The sequence below is a fragment of the Hypomesus transpacificus genome, chromosome 20 (assembly GCF_021917145.1).
Source record: "Hypomesus transpacificus isolate Combined female chromosome 20, fHypTra1, whole genome shotgun sequence".
In the NCBI taxonomy this organism is placed as follows: domain Eukaryota; kingdom Metazoa; phylum Chordata; class Actinopteri; order Osmeriformes; family Osmeridae; genus Hypomesus; species Hypomesus transpacificus.
This window is the reverse complement of record NC_061079.1, coordinates 4,299,747-4,319,663: the sequence shown is the minus strand read 5'-3', so window position 1 is coordinate 4,319,663 and position 19,917 is coordinate 4,299,747. Positions and strand designations below refer to the sequence as shown.

The 19,917-nt window shown below is 49.0% G+C and overlaps 1 protein-coding gene across 1 annotated transcript in view; it reads right to left on the bottom strand.

The window, feature by feature from the left end:
• Positions 1-19,890, bottom strand: part of LOC124482538 (neurexin-2-like) — a 59,971-nt gene extending 40,081 nt beyond the window's left edge. Inside the window, exon 1 of the mRNA XM_047042894.1 lies at positions 19,668-19,890. The gene's annotated coding sequence lies outside the window, so the exon portion shown is untranslated. The remainder of the gene's footprint in view (positions 1-19,667) is intronic.
• Between the last annotated feature and the right edge of the window lie 27 nt (positions 19,891-19,917).

Sequence of the window (19,917 nt, the reverse complement as noted above, 5' to 3'; positions counted from 1 at the left end):
TACATAAAACCAGAATCTGGCCGGACCAATAAAATTGTCAGGGCGGGCTTTATACGATGATGGACAGATGATCAACAGTAACGTAATCAACAACGTCACGAAAGAGCCCTTGGGTTGAATTTGTTTTCAACAAACAACACATTACGTTGCTCTGATTGGTTGTAGGCCTATCCAATTGAGCGTAGAGGCATTTGTTTTACGAGTTCGGTTGAAACACGCCCCGTAGTCACAGCCCAACGGAGAGTTTTCAGACTCATATTCTGACTAGAATTATGAGTATGACAACGTCAGGCTATGTTAAAGTGTGTTGGCTATCTTTTGGCTATGCCAGTAGGTACACATAGTTGGGAACACAAGATGTGGAGTTTACAGTAATGGTCACCAAGTATAAATAGATCATATTATGCAAGGAGAGTACAGCTTTTTTACCGTTACCCCTATTTACGGCTGTTTACCCCATAAATCAATGTAATGGCTGGTTTGAAGCTGTGGTGTTTGTGTTTAAATGTGGAACAAATGAGTGCCTGAAGGCTTATCTGGACCTGTAGAATCAGAGATAGCCTCTGCTTGGCCTGCATCACGATTCTTGCTCAATCAACATCTTCTTCTTCTGTGCACCGCGGCGTGTCAGTATGGCGTGCTGCGTGTTTTCCTTATTGTTCTTTCCATGATCCTATTTTTGGTATTTTATTCTCTTTTGACTTTTTGGGAAGCATATCTGATTTCAATGCCAATACCCTCTGCGGTCATTTTTTTGCCCAATCTAAGCACAAACCAGAGGCTCCAATGTTCCTCTTTTTCTCGTAAGTCAAAGGGTCTATGGCTCTGTCAAAGAGTATTGAACGTTTCGATATCACCACCATTGATTTCTCCATGTGAACCTTGGAGTATACTCATTTGTTTGTACTTCAGGTCACATGGAGACAGACTTGTTGTTCTGCACTTCACTATAATTATCTTCTGTGATTTCAGCTATTCTAGTCAACTATCCCCTCACAAATCATGTCAAGATCCCACCTCAATGTCCTAACACCATAAAGACAACTTGATAATGGACTTGCCAAAACTATTTTCTCAATAGCTCCAACTTCATGGGTTCAGATGGCACAGTCCTACAGGCAGGAACAGATGAATAATTAACTACTAATCAACACTATGTTTTACCCTTGCTTACCTGCTGTCGTACTTTAAGGCAACTAAACATTGCTTAACAGCGCCTGTTACTAGATTCACATTCGGTATTGACTTTTTAAGGTTTTGATTTGTATTTGTATTAACCACAATGTTTATTTTATTTGAATGTTGTACTGTCTAGACAACGTATCAAGTTGTCTTTGCTAGACAACGTGAAGATTTAGGACTCCTATCAAGTCAAGCTTAACGTGTCTCACATTTGTAAATACAAAGTTGCTGTAATCATGCTTATACATCTATTCATCTAGATGAATCTCGGTTGAACTGAATCACAGACATTCACTAATTACAGATGGAAGCAATCTCTGAATGGTTGTCATTAAATGAAGCCATAAAGACTTGAAAAATAGAAGCATCCCTGGATGCACTGTAAGATGCCAAACCGACAAATGCTTGGAGACAGACTACACACGCACAAAATACAAATTCATCCACACACACACACACACACACACACACACACACACACAACGGCAAACTAATCTAGCCTGACATACGCAAATAGAAAAAGACAGGTTCAGAGCTCCTCTGCAGTAACAGTCCGACGCAGACGCCTCCAGAACAGATCCACACTAGTTGGAGGGAACAGATGTGTGGAGAGGTCTCCTCATAGATTTGTGGTCAGGGAGTCGTACTCAGCATTAGGCTAATTAGAGCAAGCTAAAGGGCATTCCAGCTTTGTCCCAGAGGGGGGAACCAAGGTCAGCTAGTACAGACCACCAGACATACAGTGTGTCAGGTATTAGTAACCACTCCGTGCAGATGCATGAGACAACACAGAACAATATGTCGATAACATTGCATGTTGCTCGAACCAATCAAATGATAGCTATCTGGGGGATGGCAATTTTCCTACTTCGCCGTGGATATAAATGAGCAAATGAGTGGCCCACGATCAGAGATGATAGCACGCAAAGAGAGGCGGTACATCCACAAACACACACACACAGAACCTTCAACAAGCGTGCATGCATGCACAGCCACACATGCAAAAAAGGTGTGTACCCACACACACACACACACACACAACCTCACGGGGGTGAAAGCGTGGAACGCATTGCAACCGCAGTGGGCTGTGCAGAGGGGGGACTGAGAGACGGTGACACAGAGTAATGGAATTTGATTGGAGAGACCGCAAGCCTTCAGGAGCGTCCCACAAGAGCTGAATGTGGCATAATTAATGGCGACATAGCACATGTGAAAGAGGGATCATAGAACACTAAAACGTTTGGGTGAAAGGAGAAGAAAAGGGGCCTTCTGGGATCCATGCAGTAAGCTAGAGTGGCCTGCAACGCCCCAAAAGGGCTTAGCAAAGACAGCCCTCTCTCTCTATCGCTTCTCACTCGGTCTTTGGGTTGCCGGTCCGCCGCCGAACGCTTTTCGATTGAACTCAAACACGGCTGGGACTCTTTGGTTGATGGCCACAAAAAAAGACGAGTTGGCTTCAATGCTTCTGCTTCTCTGAGGGCTCAAAGTTGCAAGCGCGAAGAGGAACGCTCCAGTGAAAACGACATCCTAGACAGGAACCTCGGGAGCGGCGATGACGGCCGTTTCCGAGCCTAAACGAGGCGGATGTACTCCCCTGTACACCCTAATGCGGTTTCACTGTACCTACGAACGACGACTCCCACAGCTGGTGGCGGGTGAGTGAAAAGAGAGGTCGTCTGAGAGGAAGCGATGTCTCCTCGAATAACCCTCAGGGGCCCCCACCTCGCTACAGCCTACGAGGTAGAGGACATCACCACTGTCGTGCCTCTCAGGCTGGCGAGGCCTCCGGAGGCTCTCGCGTTCCTGCTGTTGTGTCGCATTTCCTTCGACCTCTGATTGTATCCTTAATACAGCGGGGTGATGGGACACCGTTGGCGCAAATGAGGCGGTCCTCATCTAAATGGAAGGAACACGACGTGGATACGGCACGCGCTCGCGTCGAGTCGGAGTCATTTACCAACCTCTGTGTCTTTAACACCGCGATGGTGATTGGGTAATATGCTTATGAGGGAAGCATCAGAGGAGGGAGGACAAACAACCTAAAAAAAAGACAAAAAAATCCCTTCCCCCCCTTCCCTGTCTGCCCTCGGCTCCCCTCGTTTGGCCTGAAACAAAGTCGTTTGGTGGCGGGCGAACGCAGACCTCTGCAGAACGGGAAGGAGAACGCGCCCACAGATGAAGCTCATGAATTATTCTGCTCTCGTTCCTGGCCACCTGTTCTGGAGGATTGGTAGGACACACACACAACCTATGACGTGACCCAGTGACATTAGCCGGAGAAGGATGACTGATTGTGCGCCTCCTCACCACCGCCCCTCCACTGTCTCTCTGCAGCCCCCGGCCCAGCCTCGAAATGCTCTCTCTCTCTCTCTCTCTCTCTCTCTCTCTCTCTCTCTCTCTCTCTCTCTCTCTCTCTCTGTCTCTCTCTCTCTCCTTCTCTCTCTCTCTCTCTCCTTCTCTCTCTCTCTCCTTCTCTCTCTCTCTCTCCTTCTCTCTCTCTCCTTCTCTCTCTTTCTCTCTCTTTCTCTCTCTTTCTCTCTCTCTCTCTTTCTCTCTCTTTCTTTCTCTCTCTCTCTCTATCTCTCTCTCTCCAGCCCCTGCCCCAGCCTCGACCTAACATCTCGCTGCAGCCCCAGCCCCAGTCTCTACAGCCTCTCCATCTACAGATTGTTACTACAGTCTCAGTCAGTCGTATTTTGTTGTTTGGTCTCGTTTGCCTTCATGTTTACATGTTGGTTGTTTTGTGGGAGATGTTCTGTGAACTTCAAGAAATGTTATCCAGGCTGAATGGTTGGACTGTTGAAGGGGTACATTGCTGGAGTGGTGGAACCTTTCTTTCGTGTTTTGTTTGGGTGGGACTGTCTTTGGTGGAACGCCTCAGGCATCTTTATCATGTGTGACTGTGCCAACCTCAGTTCACGCGTGTGCGAGGTTGATTAACAAACGGTGTGTTTCTCCCGCACATGTTACTGGTATGTCGATGCATGTTATATAAATATATGTTTCATTGCTAGGTAGATGACTGTTAGCTGAAGGTAGCATTTTGTACAAACTGTGATTTCGTTTAATACATTTAATGATTATATGTTGGTGGATACAGGACCTCATGTATCTCACCAGTATTGTATGCTGTGTGCACCAGGAGGGGAGAAGCTGTCGCTGAAGCAAAATGTTGATTATCTCTTCTTTGTTGTTCAATCAGTATGTGTAAAAGGAAGGTTTGGTTGTCTGGTGAAGTGGTGTTGCACTTCGAGCATTGTGAATGATGAGGGTTTGATTTCATGTCATTTATGCTGTGGGTAATGAACGTGGTGCAGCTTGCACTGCATGGCATGCCAAATCTATTTATTTCTGTTAATGTCATTTTGACGCACAAAAGAAATACAATAAAGGGGTTTGTGTGCATGTTGTTTTGTGCATTCCATTCTCTTTCAAATTTCTGTTTGGTTTAAGTAGGCGACGACCTCAGTTCACGTGGGCGAAGTTGATCAACAGATGTTGTGCTTCTCCCGCAAATGTCACTGAAAGGGAGAAGCTGTCGCTGAGGCGAAATTCGGGCAAATTCGTCTTTGTAACAGGCTACAAAATACATTTCAGCTGGTGTCCGTACAATGCCCGTTTCATAGTGTCGCACGACAACACATGCTCCAGCCCCGTCTCAGCCTCTACAGCCCTCAGTTCTTAACTGCCCCCTGGTGCCTCCAACCACAGACCCTGCTCCTAAAACCTCTTTCTATAGTCATCGTCCCAGCCCTGTGCAGCCTCTCACCGCAGCCCCTCCGGCCTCGCCGCGGCCCCTCCGGCCTCGCCGCGGCCCCTCCGGCCTCGCCGCGGCCCCTCCGGCCTCGCCGCGGCCCCTCCGGCCTCGCCGCGGCCCCTCCGGCCTCGCCGCGGCCCCTCCGGCCTCGCCGCGGCCCCTCCGGCCTCGCCGCGGCCCCTCCGGCCTCGCCGCGGCCCCTCCGGCCTCACCGCGGCCCCTCCGGCCTCACCGCGGCCCCTCCGGCCGCACCGCGGCCCCTCCGGCCGCACCGCAGCCCCTAGGGCCGCACCGCAGCCCCTAGGGCCGCACCGCAGCCCCTCCGGCCTCACCACGGCCCCTGCAGCCCCCAGCATCACCGAAGCCAACCAGCAGTCTATGACCACCTCTGGACCAATCAACCTTGGCTACAACGAAGAGCGTCGGAACGGCCGACAGGCAGAGTTAAAGGATCAGGAGCGTTTGTTTTGCCTAAGCGTACCCTGGGCTCAGCACTGACAGGAGTGATGGATGAGGGTCAGGGCCATCGAGGGGCCTCGACGCTGCCCATAATGACGGGTCAACCGAACTGAACTCTAGCTGTGATAGAGGGCATATTCAACTTATGCCCAAGTGTTCCCTCAGGTGAACCTCAGGTGTTTCATCCCCAAATGATGCCAGATAGCAATTTTCGTAGACAAAGCACTCCAGTTAATTCCAGTTCAGCATACTTTGGCGTCAGCCTGAAGGGGAATCTTCGGTTACCCAGAACCCCACTGCAGTGTGATTTCACTGAGGGTCACGTCTATGATAACGCCACCACACACGCTCTCTCATCCAATGAGCACATTACAGGACACAATAGCCATGATGAATGCAGATCGCATTGGAGAAATGTGTCGGGAGTCTTTTCTAGGGTCTGAGTGCCCTATGGTATGACCCAGTCTAATGATGATCCAAGCTAAACGCATCTACGAAAACCCCAGGGGGCTGTAATAGGGACGCATGTCATGTGACCATCTCATTTCCATTGCTCGTCCTCTCCGTCTCATCTGGAAACTTCCGTCCTTCTCGCTGCTCATGCGAGACCGAAAAGCTGCGATGTCGCGGACCTCGCCGCGGTGCGCGCGAGAAGCTCTCGTCGGCGGGCGACCTCTCTCCAGCCGCCTGCGGTCTGTGGAGGCGCGGGTAGCAGACTCGCGTGGTGAATAATTCATGTCTCTCCGGCTGGCTGCATAGCACGGTAGTAGCCCAGATAGGCGTCAAGAGGGGTCAAAAGTTCAACAGGACACTATTGTTTGTGGAGGAGCGCTAAGCTCGTTAGCTAACCGAGCAGTCATATAATCATACTATTTTGAAGTGCGCCGACCTCGGAAAGTTCCGGAAGAGACGATTGCCGGGCAGCTCCCCCTCAGAGACGACGGCAGCATTCAGAGGGCATGGTCGTGTTGTCGCCAGACTTCAAATTTGATGACGCCGACCAATACTGAGCCTACAATTCATGTCAAGTAGCCCCCCTCCCGTTCGTAGAATTCATTGTTCACAAAGGAATTCACTCAGCTCCGCTCTCCGCCTCGAATATGTGCGACTGACACTCAAATACAGAGACAGACACACACACGGCGCCTTTCACAGAAGATTCCCAGCCGTCAACTTCATGTTTCTAGCGAGTCACATATCGTTATGGAGGGAACAAAACGAGCATATTGGGAGACCCCCCCCCAAAAAAAACGACGGCCACTGACCAGTACAAACGGATGTCACGACATCGTCAATTCCCATGACGCTGCATGAGAAGTTCTTTGTGCCGGGATATATTCAAAGTGATTACGGTGACTGATGGAAGGATCCGAGAGATTAGGGGAATTTTTACCCATAATTCCTTTATACCCTGGAATGTCACCATCCATCAGCGATAGAAAGTGATATTTCCTGGAACAGCGTGACAGGCTCTCCTCGGGCCGGGCCCGCGCCAGAGCCACGATTTATCATCCCCACATCCCCTATCAAGCGACAGCCACCCGAGGGAGAGCTGGCGAGAAGAGAAAAAAAAAACAACATCCTCCAGCATTCTCCGTGTTACCAATTATGGTTACAAATGAATGAATGCCTGCACGGCCTTCACTTTGAATCGATGCTGGTCGTCTGCCCCTCATCCCTCATCTCAACACGACCTCTTAACCTTGGAGCGCCTCCAACGAGCTGACGGCGCGCCTGTCGTCTAACCTCCGCCCACGCTCGCTGTCGGCGCGCGCCGCCCGTCGCCCTCCGACCCTGAACCGGCGTCATCGACGAGGAGGAGGGAGAGCGGCGTCTCCGAGCGCGCCGCGGTTGCTAACCCCAAAACGGGCCCCTTCCGACGACGGAGGAGAGGCTGTGCAGAGGCTCGATCCTACGGCCTCGAGGAAAGACCGAAGATCAGCAAGTCATGAATAAAACACGTTTCGTTTTGATCCCTGACGGTGGCATTGACGCAGGCTCACTTGAAAGCACTCTTAGTGCATACACACACACACACAAAATATCCTCGATCTTGTGTGAGCGCTATTATGATTATTGGCAGGAGAGGATGGAAGGGGAGCACACTAGATAGAGGAAATGCACAAAGAGGAGATGTGGGCGGCTGGTGTGCTGGAGACTCCAGCCTGCTGTCGCTCCCGGTCTGCTCAACCTTGGCTGCTGATTGCTCCCAGCGCACACACACACAAACACACGCACACACCCTGTCCACTGTCTCACAGACGCCACGATGATATGATGTGCCCTATTTGTCGGTACCGACAATTTCTTTCGGTGGGAGTCCGGTCCATCTTTATTTGCACTGTGTCATTGTGTGAGGGGGGTTGAAATATACAACATCCACTCTGGCCTTAGGAGTTTGCCTTTGTGATTTAACACAACAGCTCAATGACAATAATCTGACACTCTGTTCTGGTGGGGGTACAAACATGCCAATTGACAGTGGCTGCTGGCTTGACCTGACATTCTAAACACAGTGTGTTTACTTCCAAGAGACAGATCTGAACAGCCTAAGAGGGAGTTTAAACCGACTCCGAGGGCTCTTCATCCAGTCAGAGGATCCGGGGCTAAAAGCATTTACTCTCCAGACAATCCACATGAATAAGTAGTTCACTATAACACGCACACACACGCACACACACTCTGAAGTACAGAGGCGCAGTGAGACGCCCAAAATGGATTCTGATCCAAATAAGCTTGCATCGTACGTTAGCGGTATGCTCTGTTTTCATCGCAGTTTGCGGATTTCACTTTCCTTACATTTAGCAGACGCTTTTATCCAGAGCGACTTACAGTATGTACAGGGACATTCCCCCGAGGCAAGTAGGGTGAAGTGCCTTGCCCAAGGACACAACATCATTTTTGGCACTGCGGGGAATCGATCCGGCAACCTTCTGATTACTAGCCCGACTCCCTCACCGCTCAGCCATCTGACTCCTTTCCTTGCGCATGACATGAGGTTTGTCAGCCTCGTAGATATCCAAGCCATGACATTAGCGGAGTACTGCAAGGGTACCCTAACAATGGTGGCTTTCGGAGGCTCAAATCGTTCCTAATCACGTTGAACTCGATACGGTGTTTCCAGTGCATTTCACGTCACATCTAACATTGTCGAAAATGCAGAAAATCGAAGTAATTATAATCCAATCTATGTCTTTGTTTTGTTTTTTTTTATGTTAAGATTTGATCATAACAAGGTTATACTGTGTGATGACGGGTATAAAAGACACGTTCAATTGTTTATTATGCAGCAGTGACTGACTTTGAACGCTTTGAAGATAAAAGAAATCGCTGAGGAACTGTTGGAACTTCCACTTGCAAGTGACCACGTGAATATTGACCTTTCTGTGATGTTGTGATTGAGATATGAGGTGTTTATTGCACTGTGTCTTAGTAACACAGTCTGGTTCCTTGGCATTGGCCACTATAATCCGGTTTTGACTGTGCACTTAGAGTCCTTGATCTTCTTCAGCACCTTCTACATGAATGTTTCGGCATCGCTGTGGATAGATAGCTTGGCTCTGCCCTCTTACGTACGTCAAGGAAGTAAACGCTTGTCAATGGATCGAGCCCAGACTCTGTACAAATGCAATGTACGAGAGTCTGGTTATGACCAGGCTAGTGGATAGAGGCATCTGCTGAATAAATGAATGAAAGTGTTAATATTGCTGTCGACATATAGTAATAACTCTGGTCAGAACCTCTGATGGAATGTTGAAAAGATGACTGATTCTTTGTCATGGAAAGTATTGCTTTTTGAGTGCCCTACTTTTTAAGCACATGTGAACCATTTATTCGCATCACTGTAATGTTGCTCTTACACTTAGCGTGTGCTTTGATATCACTCTCGGAATCTGAATTGAGAAGAAATTAGTCTAGGTGTCAAAGCGGTTTATTCAGGAACTGCAACATCAAAGCATTTTGTTTTGGTGTGAATGTGTTATTTGTTTGCTACAGTGAGTAATGATTCATGAAGAAAAAATCAATTGATGGAGAGGATGGGGGTGTAGGGATGTTAAAATGCAGAAGCATATTTGACATTCTAAATTTGCAGAATGGGTGAGAAGAAATGATGTTTCTTCCCATGCACTGGAGTCAGATGGCTGAGCGGTGAGGGAGTTGGCCTGGTAATCAGAAGGTTGCCGGATCGATTCCCCGCCGTGCCAAAATGACGTTGCGTCCTTGGGCAAGGCACTTCACCCTACTTGCCTCAGGGGGAAAGTCCCTGTACTTACTGTAAGTTGCTCTGGATAAAAGTGTCTGCTAAATGTAAATGCACTGTCCAGTGTCTAAAGAGTTCTATTACGGTGTGTTCCTTGTTGATTCTCCGTGTGTCTTGTTCGGTACAGGAGCTATTGCTAGTGCAAGTCTGATAGGTCTGACTTATTCTCTCCCACACATGCACACACTGCCAACGTTGAACTGGGAGCGCTCTGATATCAACGCACACACTGAATTCCTTCTCCTGCAACTCCTCTTTAATCAGCAGCATCAAATAAATGTTTTTTTCTGTACTCTTAACATTCATATTTCACAATAACATTTCATTTCACCGTGCAGTTCATTTCACCAATTAAAACAAGTTGGACTAACACAGCAGGGGACGAGTGAATTCATCAGCCGGTCCTCATATCCAAATATACCCATTCTCTCCTACTCTCTCCCTGTATATCCGACAGCTCAGTGCTCACTGAAAAAACCCTCCTAGTAGGTCCAAGTGTTGGCGTTTGCAGAGTAACTGCTAACTCATCTTACAGAAGCAGCTTTGTGCACAGACAGAATGGGCAGAAGGTTATTCGGGTGGGTGTTCAGAAGATTCACCTTGGGAGCCATGCAGGGCACTCAAGTTAAAGTTTCCTTTTTGTGTGCCTTGATTTTGTTTCATATTTGGATTGTGCATGACATTTGGACACGACCTTGCCATTCAGACACATTCGGCATACAGATAACAAGAGAGATATAACACTCTTAAAACGATTTATCCGGATGTATTCTTACTTAGACGGCACATAGAGAATATAGTAAGGTCATGTGCCAGGCATGTTTAATAACAATGATCTTTTTCTAAGATTTTTATCGAGGACTCCCGACTCATAAGAATGACGAAAAGTCGACAAGCCAAACAAATGGAACAAAACTCGAGAGGAAAATATCCAAGCACGTCCGATTTAAATTCCAAATGAGAGAAGCAGATATGAGTCACACAGCCAAAGCGGCTCCTCGCTATAGTTCTAATGAGAGTTGATTCATGTAGTGCTGGCTCCCAGGGAAATCCAATGCTGACTCGAAAACAAAGATCCACACATTCTCTCCCAAAACATCAACATTTGTTGAACATTGAGAAAGGGCTTTTTGATGACTCAACACGCACACAAACACACACACACGCACACACACACACACACACAGAGAAAGGGCCGTGCATTTAAACAGCTTTATTCTAATTCTATGAGAGATCTTCCCGAGGATGCACTCACTGGGCACAGAGAACCACAGAAGAAGAGATAGCAGGGAGAAAAATGGCCGACTAGAAATCTGTTTTCCTCCACTGTCACGATTTACTCCTCTGACGGATTCAGAATCTGAATTGGAGGAATATTTACGATTCGTACTGTCGATTTATCACGTTTCCCTTCTGTTTAGTATTTATCTGGGTGTTCGAAAATAACAATTGTGTGGGGGCTTGCACACCATTGTCCCATATATACACAGTATGCATTCTAATACCCTCCCATATCCTGACCATATCATTCCTGTGTAACCTATAAGTAAAGAAAATTGATAAAGAGAAGGACTGCCCTGCTCTCTGTAAAAAGTACTTCACAGTCATAGAACCTGTACATCTAAGATATTTCGAGTCTGCATTCCCTATGCGGAGATGCAACATCGCAACTGTGCACATCGTCTCCCACACAGCAACCGCCAACACCGGACAGGATGGGGAGTGACCAGCCAGACCGCTACAGGCCCTCAACGCTGTCAATATTTTGGTCATGTTGACACCATCGCAGCCTTTGGTACAGGAACTGTACAGGAGTTGTAGTTCACTGTCGTGGACTTAGTTACGTGCACAACCTGCAGTACAATTCAGTGCATAAGGGCATGGATGAAGAGACTTTGCGAAAGAAATTCGTGCAACATTCGAAAGGGAAGAAATGCAGTATGCAGAGCTGGGTGAAACACAAACTACTGTTGTGATTCATTTGAAATGTAACATCCCTGAGCTGGAAGGTAACTGGCTGTGCAGCATTCACAGGGGTGACATTATGAGGAGGCTTTTCAAATGTTAACACTGAAAACATGAATATACCACTGACAGCACACAATGCCTAAATCAGGGTTTGTATCTTCATTATTGATCTTGATTTCCCATAGGAACCATTGACCAAACTGAAAATGTTACCAAAGTATGGTAATCTGGTCAATTGTTGTCGGTCCAGAGATCTATATTCTGTCATTTGTAAATACAGTATCATGTTGTATTATAGATTGGGGCTAAGATGACTAGGTGGTCATTCACGTATAAAGACAATTGTCCAGGTTGTGACCATTCGCCTTTGAAGCAGGAGACTAAGGCCTTTCCTAGTTCCGTTTGAAATTTTGAACGCATACTGGTATGTTCCATCCGTTGACGTCAACCCTTTCAACGTTTTCATCCGGTTGAGTTTTCGGCCTGCCTCAACACTCGCCTTTCAGCTGCACCATTCAATTCATGTCATGTACACAGTGATAGGCAGAGCACACGCAACGGAAGCACGTCGAAATCGACGATGACTGGGTAGACTTACATGGAACAGTAGAGTACATGAGACTATTTGCATCTAAACGGTCTCAAATAGAATTTAGACTTGGCGCAGAACATCAGTCACCAGGAGCCAGTTTCTCCGCGGGAGTCCCAAAGCAGGTGTTTATGTATCCGAGGACGTCACAATCCAATTACTGCGGCCACAGAAGCGGTTTGTTTTCGCACACGGGCACGTTGTGTACAGGACGTTTCGAAAGGGATTAGGCTGCCATCAAATTCTCTATTGATCCTACCAAGTGCCACATGAGCCCTAACCTGCTATAATAAGCAATGCGCTAGGTGGCAGGGGGATAAGAGGGATTGTGCGTGTTGGCACCGCCTGTGTCTTTCTGCATCTGTGTGCAGAACACGCCCGTGTGGGTACGAGGCAAGTATATGTTGTAGGGAGAAATCTGGGATTTCTTTGGCGCTCATGTTTAATCGCAGCCAGTAGATCGGTTATGGCCTTGTTATCTGCTCATGTATTCGGTTTGTGATTTGTTCACACGTGCTCTGTGCTCTATACCACAGAGCTCCACTCATATCAGATTCAAGTACATGGGAATAAAGTGCTGCTAATGCAAGCTTTTCGGAGGTCCAAGGTAAGTGTCTGACTGCTACTGTAGGTTGCTTTATCCAGTATGTTTATCGGAAAATGACCGGAATTCGCATTCTTTTTTGGTTTTGTTGGTAAAGGTCACTTGAAGGGCTACATACACACACACACACACACACACACACACTGGTTTAGAAAAAAATTGGGGAAAAAAAGATTTCAGTCACGCGAGCTGTCAAAACAAACACATGAGAGACGTTTTCCAGGCAGTGGGCTTATATTAGCAGACGTTAAAGATCAGTCCCTCTCTCCTTGTGAATACTCACCAAATTGCACACCCCCTTAAATTGCTTCTTCAGCACTCACGTCAGGATGTATGCAAGAACTGCAGCCGTACTCCAAGAACAAGCATTCTGAAAAGAGACTTGAGTGATTTTCAAATGAGATCATTTCCCTCCCCCACACCACATACTTTAGAATTGGTCTGCTTTTCGTAAGAGCATTCTCCAATGCATCTTCACATTACAGCATTGAAACCCTCTGTCCACACAAACGTATTTATAAAAACGGATGTATAATACAAGCCCTAAAGGAGCACTATGTGTATACTTATAATTGATATATAATTGATATAATTGAGTCCTTCCAAAAGACAAAGAACATTCAGCATCATAATCATCCTCATAGTTGAAACATATTTTCCCTATTTAGCTATCCGTTCTAAAGTCAACTCTACTGTAAGGTATGATGAAAACAAGACAAATCCCTAATGAATGTGTTGCTAACTCGGTCACCGGCTCAACCACATTTTTGTCTCCTTCAACCTCTCTCTCTCTCTCTCTCTCTCTCTCTCTCTCTCTCTCTCTCTCTCTCTCTCTCTCTCTCTCTCTCTCTCTCTCTCTCTCTCTCTCTCTCTCTCTCTCTCTCTCTCTCTCTCTCTGTCAAACCCCTCCCTAATAAAACGACAGAAAAACTGCATCTCTCATAGGACACAGAGCCCCAGTATGAGGTTGTTTTACTGCTCCTTCCACGACTGTCCCCGGAGTCATCGTTTAACCGTGTTTGCTCATCCCGCGCGCATCTCTCCTACGCAGTCTTGATGAACTGCCCGGGCAAACTCACAGCGCGGGCACGGCGGCGGTACCTCGCACTCTGACATGAGATCATCCACTGGGATCACACGGCCCATCCTTTAGAGGCTTGTTATCAAGCCTGCAGAGAAGGGGCGAGGGGGAGGCAGAAGCTAACACGCCGTGTCTTCTCTCTGTCTCTGTCTGTGTGTCTCTCTCTCTCTTTCTCTCTCTCTCATGCACCAGAACAGCTGGGTTATGTGCCCCGGGGGCGGTCGCCTCTTTGCCGGGGATCTGAGAATCCCGCACGCGCCCAATGAGCAGTGACTCCCACGTCGCAGCACACGGAGGCTCCTCGCACGAGGCACCCGGAGACGAGCGCTTTCCGGATGCGGCAGCCCCTCGGGCGAGGGGCAGGAACGCTTTTGCGGTGCGGCGTTGCAGCATGAATCTTTTTTTTTGGGGGGGGGGGGTTTTGCCCCTCGCCCACCAACCCCCCACACCCACGGGAAAAGCCGGCAGAGACGGCCAGTGCGATATCCAATAAACGGCCGCGTTCCACTGTTTACCAGCCTGGGGCCCCCCCCGGTGCGGGGGGCTCCCCGTCTGACTGCGGCAAAGAGCCGAGTGATGGATGGACAGGCAGACAGCTGCTAAACATCCCAGGATTTACACCGAGCCCCGACGCGCCAGTCACAGACCGATAGCGGGCCCCGTAAATCTCCAGACTACCATCAACGTGACACGATAAGGGGGACCAGGGAGCAGGGTAGCGACACACCAGATTGTTGTTCTCGCGGGCCCCTCACCTCGCCTACTCCCCTTCCGTAATAGGTGAATTCTCTCTCAGACACCCCCCTAGCCCCCCCCCCCCCCCCCCCCGTTCTGGTGAGGCCCGAACATCTCCTGCTCGACAGTGGCTGCTCGGTTTACTGAGTGATGGTCGTGCTCGCCACGCGCTTTCCCCACCTGATCCTTTCTTAGGCTGGCTGGAACAACACTCCTAAACACACAGGCGCACCCCCAAACACACACACACAGAAACGCCGCACACACGCGGGCACGCTCGCGCACACATCCCGATGAATTCATCAAAATGACGTGTTCCACAGCGGCATTGGTCCAACATGGGTGAGTTTCTGTTTGGGATGCCATTTGTTTCCCTGGACTCGGTACAGGGATAATGTATTATCCTGACAGGGGATATCGTGTTGCATATCTCTGAGGGCACGGACTGCAGTGTGCAGGCACATTCTGTCGAACAGCACCGCCTAAGTACCTTGCTCTCCCGTCGGTCACAAAATAACAATGGCGGATCAGCGGAAATACTTTGAGTTGGCATGTAACCTGACACTCCTGAGGATGCTATAGAAACAGGGCAGGGCATCGGGGGAAAGCTTGATCCAGATTTATCTGCACGGAGAGACGCTCATGTGGGATTTATCGATCCCATCTTCATTGCAGAATTAATGATAGCGCTCGACTGATTGTCCCAAGACGCAATCTTCGCGAGGCATAACGCTTCGCTGTGAATTGTTTTTTGTTGTTTGTTTTTTTTTATGGAAAGTTGAGACTCCTGCATGATTAATGCTAACAGGTGGTCTTGAGTATTCATAGGGTATTCTAGTATTAACTCGGTGACTCATGCTTTAGGCTTTCACAGACGCTGGCTATTCCCAGAGACACACACACACACCCACGTACAACGTGACGCCTCCTGCTGCAGAGAGCTGGCAACCGGAAATCCCATGGTCCTGTCTCCATCCTCTCTCCTGTATCTGTCCTCGTCTTTCCCGCTGAGCAGTGGAAGGAGGTGGCACGACTGACACCGTGGATTCCATGGTGACTACTGTGATCGGGATCATCCGACGTTTATACACGGTGGCTCACCGGGGGAGAGTGCGTACCATGTGGGCTAAGGCCTTACCGCAACAGTCCGGATTAGGATCCGGCCAAGTGAATTTCCTCCCCTCTCTCCTTCCCCTGTGTTTCCTATCACTACTGCTGAATGAAGCAAAATAATACACATACATATATATATATTATTGTATATATGTTGTAGCAGGTCAAGGGGTGAGGGATTTCCACAATAACAAGTTGAGTAAGACTTCAGCACACCCAGTTCACTTTCCATGTATCAGGCCCTTTCATTCGTCACATACATCATCTTATAGGCCATCCCACAAACAATCAACCTCCTAACGAGACACAGCCTGTCTCGTTGAAGCAGGAAGTCCCTATATGGCTCGGGGGTGGATCCAACGGGCGGCCAGATACCTGCCCTCAATCACCACTCCCCTCACCTCTCCCTGCCGTCTGCCACAACGTATTGTGTTCTAAGTTAATGAGGGTCCCTCGTTTTATTTAAAGATTTGTAATATGTTCAGATTGTAGTTTGAGACATCATGAATTGTATAACTCTAGCCCGTACAAATAAGGACCTAGGACATACAGTAATGCAATTCCAAAAGACTTGTCCTTGTCTGCAGACATTACGATTCACGGAATGCTAACATCCATAGGCAACACGGAGAAAATGTTCCCTTCTACAATCTTTCACAGTTATCCTCCCCTCGGATTCTCCGATTCAAACACGGAGCAAACACCGTGAGTCATTCACCATAACACTCGGATAAGTAATAGTAACGCTATCTTAAGTCATACTTTCTCCATTCAGACCACTCTAATGTCAACCCCAGTATTCTACTAGATATGCATACATATGTCCATTCTTCCGAGTGGTGTCTCTTGAAAATGGCTGCCGGTCCCACATGGCAACTGAACACCACAGCGGAGTGTGTGGTGACAAGCCTCTGCCTAACATCCCTGCCTTGCAACGCACAGGCCTAGGAGAGACGCCGTACATCAGGCACCGTGGCCGTTCAACAACTCATTCCAGTTAGCGAGCAAAGTGCAAGAGAGCCGACTGCCTCGCGAATAAACAACCCGAGCCCGGGTCCCCCCAAGGTGTGGGAAGGGAAAACAAAGATCTCGACGGTGACCTTCCACCATCCCCCCCCCTCCCCCCCTCCTCCCCCCCCCCCCCCTCCTCCCCCCCCCCCTCCACCACACATCATCCCTGTTCTGCCGCGCGGCTGGCATGCGGCTGAGTCACGCGTCAGGCCCGATTAGAGGCAGCGGCGGTGGGACCGCGGGGTGTGGGGGCACAGGGGGGGGGGGATCGGGCAGAGGGCTCCCAGTCCCCGTGCCAGGGCCGGGGCCGGGGCCAGGAGAGGAGGGGACCAGGGGCCACCGCACATCCGCTGTGGACACGACCTTGGGGCAGGGCATGCTGGAGAGGCAAGCCACGTGAGCCACAGCAGCACACATGAGAGCTCCACGCGAGGACTGCCAGTGTACACACACACACACACACACACACAAACACACAAACACACTCTCAGTGCATGCTGATTGATGTGCTCTGAGTGCGAGCATTTTGCAGAGGACCAAATCCAATTTTGAAAAACCGAGTGCCGCCACACACACACACCTCTCGTTCCATTTTTCAATCCCGTTTCGGTAAAACACAGGTGGCACAGAGATAAAAGAAGTTTACTTTTGATGTTGCCCGACAGCTTTCCAGAAGTACGTTTCAGAAATGACTGTTTTGTTTTTATTTTATTTGGGTATAAACTCACTGGTGGGAGGGGGGGGGGGGGTCTATCCAAAGCTCAGTGCCCTTATGGCGCCTAGCCAGAGCAGTTCCAGATGAGCTTGCTCCTGATCAGTGGAATGTGATGGGAGTAACGTTTGATTGGATGTGACTGCAGAATCCTCCCCCGGCAGCATGCACACCCCAGCCTTCCCAGGCAGCCATGTTCCCGAGGACAACAGATGGTACCAGAGCGCCACACTACCCAGAGCACTACAATATCATGATGGCAGATGACAGAGAATGAGTGTGAACACACAGACACTCGACCCCCCCCACCCCCCCCCTACCTACCCCCACCCCCCCCCCCCCCAAAAAAAGTCAGAGACACCAGCGAGACTTCCCGTGACAGTGTTATCTTATATTGCCGCATTGTTTACACCAAGCAATTATGTCAACGCGTGACGAGGCCTTCTCCCTCGGTCTGCAGCTCTCTGCTCCTATTGGGGCTTTGGCTTGCAGGATGGGGGGAGGAGAGGGGGAGGAGCTTGTTACTGTCGACAGGTTCCACCTGGGCCCAGTGGGACTGTGCCCCTTTTAAAAGCCGTGGTTTCCTCGCACCTCAGGGAGAACGCGCCGGAATCTTTTCCGTCTCGAACGCCCCTCCGACATTCCGCACTCTCTGACGCGCTCACCCATTCACGTCGACCAGCCTCTCTCCATCCTGGTCCACGGGACTCCACTGTCCTGTATGTTCTAGATGTTTCCCCTCTTCCAACACGCCTGATTCAAACGAATGATCGTTGTCAGGTTTCGGCTGAGCTGGATGACGACCCATCCGTTTGAATCAGGAGTGTTGGAAGAGGGGAAACATCTCGAACAGTGGTTCTCAACAGTGGTCCTCAAGTACCCCCTGTCCTGCACGTTTTAGATGTTTCCCTGCTCCAACACACCTGATTCAAATGAATGGTCATTAGCAGGCTTCTGCATAACTAGATAACGACCCATTCATTTGAATCAGGTGTGTTGGAGCAGGGAAACATCTAAAACATGCAGGACAGGGGGTACTTGAGGACCAGGGTTGAGAACCACTGATCTAGAACATGCGGGACAGGGGGTCCCGAGGACCAGGGTTGAGAAAGGCTGAGAAAGGCTAACCAAGACCACCTACTGCCTGATGACTGTGTGTGTGTCATATGTATGTATATGTTTCCTCAGTTATTTGGTGTTTTATTTGAGCATTCCTTTAACTTGTGCCTGGTGCCCAAGTCTTCACTGCCTTACAGCCAGGGTTGTGACACTGAGGCAGCATATTAGACCACATCTTGTACCACTCTGCTGCATTGTTTACAGAACGCCATTCTGTCCTATTGAGGTGAATAATGATACAGTAACTTGCGCGAGTTCTGATGAGCTTTCCTCTGATTTGAGCCTATGCTGTAGCCGTATATCAGCGCGTCGTGGCTGTTGTCGCTCAGGTGACTTGAGATGGTTACTGCTTTTAGTGTGGAGAGCATCATCTGAGTGAAGGGCAGGTGGGATAAGGCCGGGTGACGACAAGTCACGGACAGACAGTCCTGGACGGTTGACAATACCTTGCTAAGGCTATCAGGCTGCCTTTAAGATCCTCCGATTCCCAATCCGATACTGTAGGCTTCAGAGAGATAACATATGGCACTGAATACATTAAGGCGATTGTGGGTCACCGGCCACGGAGACAAGGTAGATCAGCTTTATGTGCCATCTAAAGCGCGTGCAACCGCTTACGTGTTTAAAAAAAGGCAACAAAAAAAACGCATTTTCAGGCACCAAGTGTGGTCATTATTTCGTGGTAGGAATCTTTTTCTGGTTGCGGGCAATCGCCTATCCACCTTAACCCGCATCATGCAATTATAGCGCCCTTTATCCGCTTCCGATTTGGATAACCCCTTTTCCCTCCTCTCCTCACCTTCTCGCTCACGTGAACACGGTCAACACAGAGAGATATTCTTTAGTTCAAATCGGTGGTTAGAAAACGATTCTAATGTGCTCCGTGGCAGACAACAAAACGTGTGAACGATTGGTGAAGCAGCAACATCCTTCTCTTTACGGATACAGTTGTCTCGTAAGGTCCGTCAACACTGCAAAACGACCCCGGGTCTCTCCGGTAAACCAACGTGCAACCTACCGCAACACTTTAACATGACCGAAGAACAATTCCCGAGGAAAGCAAACAACATCCTTACCTGTGCATTATTCGGCGTTCCAATTTACGAACACCGCGTGATTGATTATCCTCTTTGTGGTAGCAGAATCCTCGCGTTGTACTCTATGATGATAAGAGGAGGTGAAATGCGACAGACCTCCACGCTCTCCCTAATGAACGGGCTTCAGATAGGAGTACAGGATGCGATCCAACCCACCTGAATCCCCGCATCCGACAATGGTCCTCCTCTAGCGCACTGGATGCTGTAGAATCACTCCCCCGACTCACCG